General features: G+C 38.6%; 1 non-coding gene across 1 annotated transcript; it reads right to left on the bottom strand.

The window, feature by feature from the left end:
* Nucleotides 1-2769: 2769 nt before the first annotated feature.
* On the bottom strand, nt 2770-2876 carry LOC111893613 (small nucleolar RNA R71). The gene has a single exon (XR_002850918.1). It is a non-coding gene; the product is annotated as a small nucleolar RNA R71 (small nucleolar RNA).
* Between the last annotated feature and the right edge of the window lie 6301 nt (nt 2877-9177).

Consider the following 9177-nt stretch of genomic DNA (forward strand, 5'->3'; position numbering starts at 1 on the left):
TAGAAGTGATATCTACATTCCGGGCCCGGTAAGAACTAAGTTGATGTGTTCAATTAAGTTCTTTGTCAAACAAATCGGAAATCGGGAAACAAACTGCTGGAAAATAAGTAAGACATTGTTCCATGTATTTGTCCGGCTGATATCTAGAACAGAGGATTATATGATTACTTATCTTAAATGGCGTATCATCATTTTCTCAGTTCTGAGAGACATTGAAAGAGCTATGATTGCTGATCGATTCCTGAAGTCATACTTGTAGTTATAGTTATTAGACTTATCCAAGGGGGAGACTATTGAATAAGGTGTCTAAGTCCATAACTATTCATGGTATGTACTTGACCCGTTTTGGCATGGTCCATTTGGGTTGCATGGCATCATGCATTTGGATAGACTAAACGAGAGAAATAACACTTGTGGTTTATTAATATATTATAAGTTCCAATATATATATATTAATAGTATTATTTAATTAGTATTTGATATTTTTGCATATTTAGTCTTATAATAAGTATAGATTTTTATCATTTATTAACTAATTAATTGCATATTGTGGACAAAAGATACTTAAAAGTGTTTGGGAGCTCGGGAGTTGAACCAAGAAGAAAAATTCCAAAAATACAAGGTACTCGGCGAGTAGGGTCGACTACTCGGCGAGTCGCATCGAAGATTCGAGAAGATAAAGACTCCTTGACTTACCGTGTATGGGAATTAAGGGGTGGACTCGACGAGTCGGTCATGGACTCGGCGAGTCGGGGTGAATCTATAAAAACGACTTTTCAGATCGACACAAACAGTTCTGGAACCCTTTGGGAGAAGCAAGCTTAGAATTAAAGTCAGAAGAGACCTGGAGAACGAAGATAAAACCCTAAATCCAATTCCGAAGGAGATTAGAGGAAATTTTCAGTATTCTTAATTCAATCTATTGTTTTTCATCATGTTTAGACAATTAGATTTCGTTTTTATGCTGTCAATTGCCCCAATCATGAGCTAAAACCTTCTAACTTCTGTTTGGGGAGACAATATTGAGACTATGAGTTGATTTATGGTAGGATTGAATTAATATTGGTGACTTCGTTGATTTTAGCTTGTTAAAGAGCCTTATGTATGAATGATAACTATTTTTCTGTTAATAGGAAGAGAATTAAGCTGCATGAACATCTCTTAATTGTTTACCTCATATGATTTATGTGACCACCTTATTATATGAATAGGATTAGCGAATTTGAAACTAGAATTAACTAGAAAATAGGTAAATTCATGTGTGAGCTTGTGTGATGACCATCAACAAGAGGTTAACTAAAGGACCAATTTAGTTGACCATTGTCTTGATCAACCCGAATAAATAATCTAGTGAATTAAATTAAATTAGACAACTGGCCACTGTTTGAGTTAGTTTGTTCTCTAAGGATTAGTGCAGTGAACGTGAATCTAATCACTTGAATCGGTAGCCAATAGTAAGATCAACCCATTGCACTATTGCCATAACATCAACCATAGAATCAATTGAGTTGAACTAAACAGAAGTTCCCTTCATTATTGAATTCAGTTGAATCTTTGCTTATCTAGCTTTTAGTTAATTAGTCTAAGTATTAGTTAGTAGGTTTCTAGTCTTGGAAAACTAGAGAAAACCCCCTTTATTACATAATTTTTAGATAAGATTAGTTTTTAGTTTTAATTTTCCGTTCCCTGTGTTCGATACCCTACTTATTTAACTTTACCACAATTGATAGGTCCACTGCCTTTGTGTGTTTATTTTATAATTAAAAGTAGGATTAAAACTAGTTGGGTTTTACACATCAAGTTTTTGGCGCCGTTGCCGAGGAACTGTTCAAAAATTAAATCTAATTCCTAATTTTATCGATCCTTTGTGTGAGTTTTTCTTGCACAAAGTTAATTTTTTTAGGTCATTTATTAATTAGGATAGGTTTTGATAAATTTATGTTTTAAAAAGTTAATTAGGAATTTTCCCGTTTTTGCCTTGAACTCGCCAAGTGCATTCGAGTCAACTCGGCGAGTCCATCACTGTTTACAGTTTTAGTTTTTATTTTATTTTTGTTCTTTTTATGAGTTTTTTTTTTGTTTTGTTTGCAGTTGTTTCATGACCAGAGGATCCAACACTCCGCTGGTACCCTTGCTTGAAGACCTAGAATCCGCGTTGAGAAAGAACAAAGGCAAAGACGTGGAAAGCTCGAATACACCTAAGAAGTCGCCTTTGTCTAACTTGAAGACTGTTTTGGGAAGAAGAAGAGCAGCAAATCAGGAGCATCCAGCGCCTCTCTAGCAAGCGAAGACCCGATCAAAGAAGACACCGAGTACGAAACCGAGGAAGAAGAAGAACCTACATACAGGCACGACTCCGATTCCCGCGACGAGTTAGCTCTTACCATGGCTAACATCGATGAAACCCCCATGGGGGAATGGAAGAAGAGGATACACGATGACACTGGCTCAGGACTTGTGCAACCTGCAATTCCCGCAACTGCTACATTTGAGCTTAAGGGTCACATCCTTGCTAAACTTAAGGAGATCCCCTTCACCGGCAAAGACCACGAAGATGCTTACAAGCACTTAGATGAAGATAATGATATATCTGATTACTTCAATGTTCCAAATGTGCCTCGGGAAACTCAGCTACTTCGCATGCTTCTGGTTACTTTAAAGGGTGTTGCAAAGGATTGGCTCAAGTCATTGCCCCCCGGATCTATCACTACATGGGCCTAAATGAAAGAGGATTTCATTGATCAATTCTGCCCACCATCAAAGATATCCAAGCTAAAGAAATCCATAGCTAACTTTGAACAACAAGTTGGAGAGTCACTATATGAAGCTTGGGAGAGGTACAAGAGCCTGCTTAGGAATTGCCCACATCATGACCTCAATAGTCAACAAGAAGTCTCCATCTTTTATGATGGGGTTAATGTTACAACAAGGCAATTACTTGACTCACAAGGCCCGCTCACAAAGAAGGCACCCCCGGTGATCAAGGAATTAATTGAAGAGTTCTCTAAACATTGTAGAGAATACCATAACCCGTGAAATGAAGTAAGTAGGGGGTAGTGAACACGTTTAACGATGGCATGGCAGCAATGATGGCTAAACTAGACAGTTTAGATAGGAGAATGACAAAGATGGATCAAACAATACATGCTATTCGGATAGGATGTGAAAATTGTAGGGGACCGCACCAAACTAAAGATTGTGACTTGGATGAAAATGGAAACAAGAAGGCGCAAGTATTCTATTCAAGTGGCGATAGATACGATGAAAATTGGCGGAAACCCAAGAAGGAATGGCTCCCGTACGAAGAATACAAAAAGGCAAAGGAAGAGAAATACAAGCAAAAAAGAGAGGGGTTTCTATCAAAAGGAAGAACCGGATGTGGAAAGGAAGGTTGATTTGGAAGAGATGTTTACTAGATTTATAGCTGCGTCCGAGAAAAGACACAATGACCATGGTGCTGCCATACAAGTGACTAGAGCAATACTTAGGAATCAGCAAGCATCTATTCTCAACATTGAGAAGCAGATAAGGCACCTTGCACAACAAGTGAACGAAAGAAGACCGGGTGAACTTCCAAGCAAAACCGAGAATAATCCACGAATGGAGAACATGAAGGCTATAACAACTAGTTTTGGGGAAATTATCACTCCTCTGAACCCTACACACAAGGTCTCAACTAAGGTGCATGCAGAAAAGACAGAAGATTCAAGTTCAGCTAAACCCGACACGACTCTCCGAGTCCCTCTAATGGACTCGACGAGTCCAAGGTCTGATGACAAAACTACTGTTTCCTTAAAGCCTTATAGGCCACCTTTTCCATTTCCAATTCGAGCCATACCTGATGAAAAGGCTAAAGCGTACAGAACTTTCATGGAACATGTTAACGCCCTTCAAGTCAACATCCCATTTGCTTAAACGATGCTTCAAACACCTAATTATTTTAACTTGCTTAAGGGTCTCTTTGCTGCTAGAAAAGATATGGCTGAAGTCGCGGAGTTAGTATTAGATGAGCTACCAGAAAAGAAGGGCGATCCGGGAAGCATCTCGATTCCTTGTCAATTTGGAAATATACTTGCTACTCAAGCATTGACCGATTCGGGTGCAAGTATTAATCTAATGCCATACTCTTTCTTCGAGAAGTTGAAGCTATCGGTGCCAAGGCCAATTAATATGAAGATCCACCTAGCAGAAAAGACAATCATTCGTCCAAGAGGTGTTTGTGAAGATCTTCTCATAAAAGTTGACAAATTTATATTCCCCATGGACTTTGTAGTGCTTGACATGGAAGAAGACCCCCAAATTCCAATTATTTTGGGGAGACCATTTTTGAATACCGCATGTGCATTGATAGATGTATGCGATTCCACACTAACATTGAGGGTAGGAGATGACCCAGCAGTGTTTAAGGCTATAAAAGAGGTTAAGCTAGAAAAAACAAAAAAAGAAGAAGTTTCCTCTATTGATTTGGATGATGAAGTGCTACAAAAAGAACTTGCACTCTTACAAGAAGAAGATCCAAATAAATTTCTACTGCCTTCTGGAGAAAAATTTGATGCTGAAAAAGACTTAGAAGAAATAGAGAAGTTGTTGGAGGGAACTGATCCAGAAGAATCAATGGAATGTGTGGAATACGCATCGACTAGCCGAGTCACATCGACAAACTCGACGAGTCCAGTCGAAAAGTTAAGAAGAGTGGGCAACCTTGACCTGCTATTTACAAGTTCTTTCCATGTTCTTGACATGAAGATTTTTCCAGATCCTTTGGAAGGTCCATCATCAAAAGGAGAAAGTGTTAAAAATTATTGTAACTTCCAAAATGTTCAAGTAGCTTGCCTTAATACGATGATACAAAGAGATGAAGAAAGGCGACTTGATAAGGAGGCAAGCTTGGGAGAAAAGGAGAATGCAAAGGCTGGGAGTGATGATGCTAATAACTCATCCATTGAGTCACATGCAACCAAACGTCGAGCCCGAGTCTTTTCCAATTATGAAGTAATTACATTTGAAGAAGGAGAATTACAAAAGATGGGGCCAAATAATGGGGTGAAGAAAAAGAAGGCTGGGAAGCGGATCAGGCAGGCAATTGAAGAAGATACCACAAGAAAAAGGAAAGAAGAATTGAGACGGACATATAAGAGGAAGATACACGCCTACAAGACAAAATATAAACCACAAAAGATCAGGCATGCATTCCCGATGCAGGAAAATGAAGAAACGTAGATGGGAGGGAGTCCAGCTAAAGACTCCTCAAAAAGAAGCGCTTGGCGGGAGGCAACCCGTTATGAGAGTTAGCTTTCTTTTACCTTTCTCGTTTTAGTTTTTGTTTGATTTTCTTAGGACTTTTTCTGTTTTCATCTTCTAATTCATCAAACATGTTTACTTGAGGATACGCATCGTCTGAGTGTGGGGTGGATTGAACAATTTTTATTAATAGATGACAAAATGAGATAATTTTTGAAATGTTTGCAAGTGACTCGGCGAGTTGGTACCCTGACTCGACGAGTCTATTCAGAATCCAGATAACCTTCATTCGCGACTCGACTCGCCGAGTCCGACCCTGACTCGACGAGTCGACTTTAATTACTGAAAAAAAAATAATTATTATATTTTTTACAACTGGTAAACCTAGGGTTTTTACCCTAATTTGAACATATCTCATCCATACTCGCCGTGCACCTCTTCTTGTGCTTTCTGAAGCACTCATCAAGTTCTTCCAATTTTCTTCAAATTTCTCAAATTTCATCAAGCAAGGTACTTAATTTCTTCAATATTACTGTTAATGTCATGATTTTTAGATGATTAGAAGAGTTGATTTGATGGCACACCCGTTTTTGAAATTTTGTGAATTTTTAGGGTTTTGATTTTGGTTTAACTATGGTGTTTTGGATGGATGTTCTTGCACTAATACACCTTATACACATTCCTGGACAAACCCTAGGACAAATTTTGAGTTTTTATGGGTGAAATTTCACCGACCCGTCGACTGACTCGCGTAGTTCATCAGACTCGCTGAGTCGGTCATGGACTCGACGAGTCCAGTCGGGAACCCAGATAGATACTGTTTTAAAGTGTTTCTGTGTTTTCTGGATTTTTTGTTATTTGTTTTGCAGAAACATGTTTTCACGGGGTCAAAGCTCTCGGGGAAGTCAAGGAGATTTTCCTTGGTTGCATTTTCCACGAATCAACTCAAATTCAACAAGGACTAAGTGGAAGAAGAAGCTTGTGGAACTCCAGAAAAAAGAGATTTGTGCTCCTAATATAATTGATTGGGACTGGTTGGGGAGAGTTCGTTATGAAGAGGAGTTGGCTCCTTATATAATCAAGACGTTTGTGCACAATGGAGTATCCATCACGTGTGATGGATGGAGTCTTGTCTTCCGTATTCAGGAACCGATCTATCGTGAGTTGTGCTTGGAGTTCTTTTCCACAATACATATCCAGGGTGTGAATGATTATTATAATCCCAGAAGTATTACTTTTTGTTTGGGGGGCGAAGTTCGTCATTGTTCTATGGTGGAATTCGCTTGTAGATTGGGAATATATGATCAACAAGTGGTCAACACGGATGCATTCCGTACCTTTTTGGAGCATTGCCATAAAGCATTTCCGGATGGGATCACAAGTTCAAGTTGGTGGAATACCATTTCCAACAAGGTTTATATTCCGAAGTCGGCTCAAGAAGGGAGCATATGATCACCTACGCACCGCCTTATTCACCGTCTTATTTCAAACACCATTAACCAAAGGAAAGATGATGACAAGGTTTCTAACCTTGATGTTTTCTTTCTTTGGAGCATCATTACACCTAATACTTTTTGCAACATTCCATGGTGCATAGCTTCGTACTTGGCGGAGGGAGCGGTCAAGGACCGCAAAACTACAAAAATTAATGGTGGCATGTTCATGACACGTTTAGCCAACTCTTATCGGTTAATGACTAGTGGTGCTTGGGACTTGCTGACGGAGATCCCGACATCTCCCTTTAATCCTATTCTTTTTCGCAGGGCACGCATCATTGAGGATTATGGAGGGGTTCATTATGCTATCCCACATGATGATGCCGTGATCGGGCCCGAGGAACCAGGAAGGCGGATTCGACCAAGACGGGAGCAAGCACGTCATGATCCACCGGTGATTCCGGTCGAGGACAATGTTCCCCAGGAGTGGTATAATGACGAAGGGAGGAGATATTTTGATGATTTGGCTCGGAGTTCAAATTTTACAAACCAATCTTTCATCCAATTATTTGAACATTTCCACATTCAACATGTGGACGGGGGACAATTTCCGTATGTTCCAATTTGGGATGAAAGGATAAGCGCAAGGCAAGGAGGAGCTGGTGGGAGCGGGGTTGTGCATGGAGATGATGAGGAAGAGGATGATAATTAGTTTTTTTTATTTGTGTTTTGTTGAACAATTTGTTTTTATTTTGTTTGGTGTGTTTTGAATTCTTAATTAGGACTTAAACTTATGTGCTTGATGTTCTATTTTCCTTGGTTTCTTTCAGAATTTGGATTAGGAAATGCTTGCATAAGGAGTCTAGAGAATGTGAGAAAAACATGGAAACGAGTCAAGAAAAGTCGACGTATTGAGTCTAAGTGGCGAGTCCGGTCCTAAAGGGTTTATAAGTGAATGGTTATTGAAGCAATGGGAAGTTTTTGAGGTCCACTAAAAGCTAGATTCCAGATAGAGTTTATTAATTTTCCACCCAGTGATGACTCGCCGAGTGCAGTTGTCCTACTCGACGAGTCGCAGTATATTTTCACAACTTCAAGATTATCGCGCTATGACTCGACGTGTTATTCATTTATCTACCACAAGGGCTGCTGATTTGATGTTGTTAGCTACACCATTTGACCACCTTATCTTTGTAATCAATTCCTGAAGATTTTACAGTATCTTTCCTGCACATTTGGAGCTACCCACATGCGATTTGATGCCCAAGACATGGATGAGCTGTTCCCATGTCTATAGTCGATTGAAGTAAGAGCTTAATAGAAGATGATCAATCTAGTGACTGCTACTCCAGGGGAGTTTGTTCCAATTCCCTCTATATTTTATTTTTATTTTTTTCTTTTCATGCATTATATGCAATGAGGACATTTCATGAATTAAGTGTGGGGTAGGGGTTGGTTACATCTTAGTAAATTTAGAATCCTAATTTAGGTATATTTTGAAAAAAATTTGCATACCAAAAAAAAAGTTACTTAGGACTTAATTTAGAAAATCTTGGTAAAAGTAATTAGGATTCCATGTTGGAATTATGTTGATAATTGCATGAAGACCCAAATATTTAGTTGAGCCTATATACGTTCTAGTGCATTTGTGGCTTCCTTATTCCAGTGAAATTATGGGACAAAAACACGACCTTGCTTAGCCCGAAGGATGCAATATGTTTAGCATCGAGTACCAGAAATGTATCAAAGGAAAATTATTATTTTAGCCAATAAAGGTTGAAGTTGAGTGCCCTTGCTTAAGCATGTAGGTTTTGAAAAAAGAAAAAAAGTGAGGTATATGTGAAAAAAAAAAAGAGAAAAAAGAGAATTACAAGAAAAAGTTGTAAGAATTTTGGAGCGGTCAAAAGTGAAGATCAAAAGATCAAAGTTCTGAAAAAAAAAAAAGTGAAGATACCAAAAATTAAAAAGATCAAATTCCAATAGCTCCATAGTGGTATCGAAAAGTTGTAATTTTCTAGATTATGTATGCTTGGGTTGCTCAACCAAAAATACCTTGAGGATAGGAGGTTTTCTGCGGATGGATTCGGAGGGATGCACAAAATGAGCATTGTTCGGGATAAGTGGGTGAATGTTTATGAGAACTGTAAGTATTTGGAATATTGGGGGGGTTTAGGGAAATTTTAGACACAAATGCACGCGTTGCGATTTTGGCGTAATGGTTGGGTTCGATTGGAGTTGTCCTATGTGATTCTAATGTACTAAAATTCAGTTTTGTTTGGGGGCAAGCAAAAGTCAAATGTGGGGTATTTTGATAATTTCATATTTAGTCTTATACTAAGTATAGATTTTTATCATTTATTAACTAATTAATTGCATATCATGGACAAAAGATACTTAAAAGTGTTTGAATTATGTTTTCAGTCCAAAAGCGAAGCTCGGAAGCAAAAAGAAGCAGGAGAAGCGGTTGGGAGCTCGGGAGTTGAACCAAGAAGAAAAATGC

This window comes from Lactuca sativa, chromosome 4 (genome assembly GCF_002870075.4).
Source record: "Lactuca sativa cultivar Salinas chromosome 4, Lsat_Salinas_v11, whole genome shotgun sequence".
NCBI lineage: Eukaryota > Viridiplantae > Streptophyta > Magnoliopsida > Asterales > Asteraceae > Lactuca > Lactuca sativa.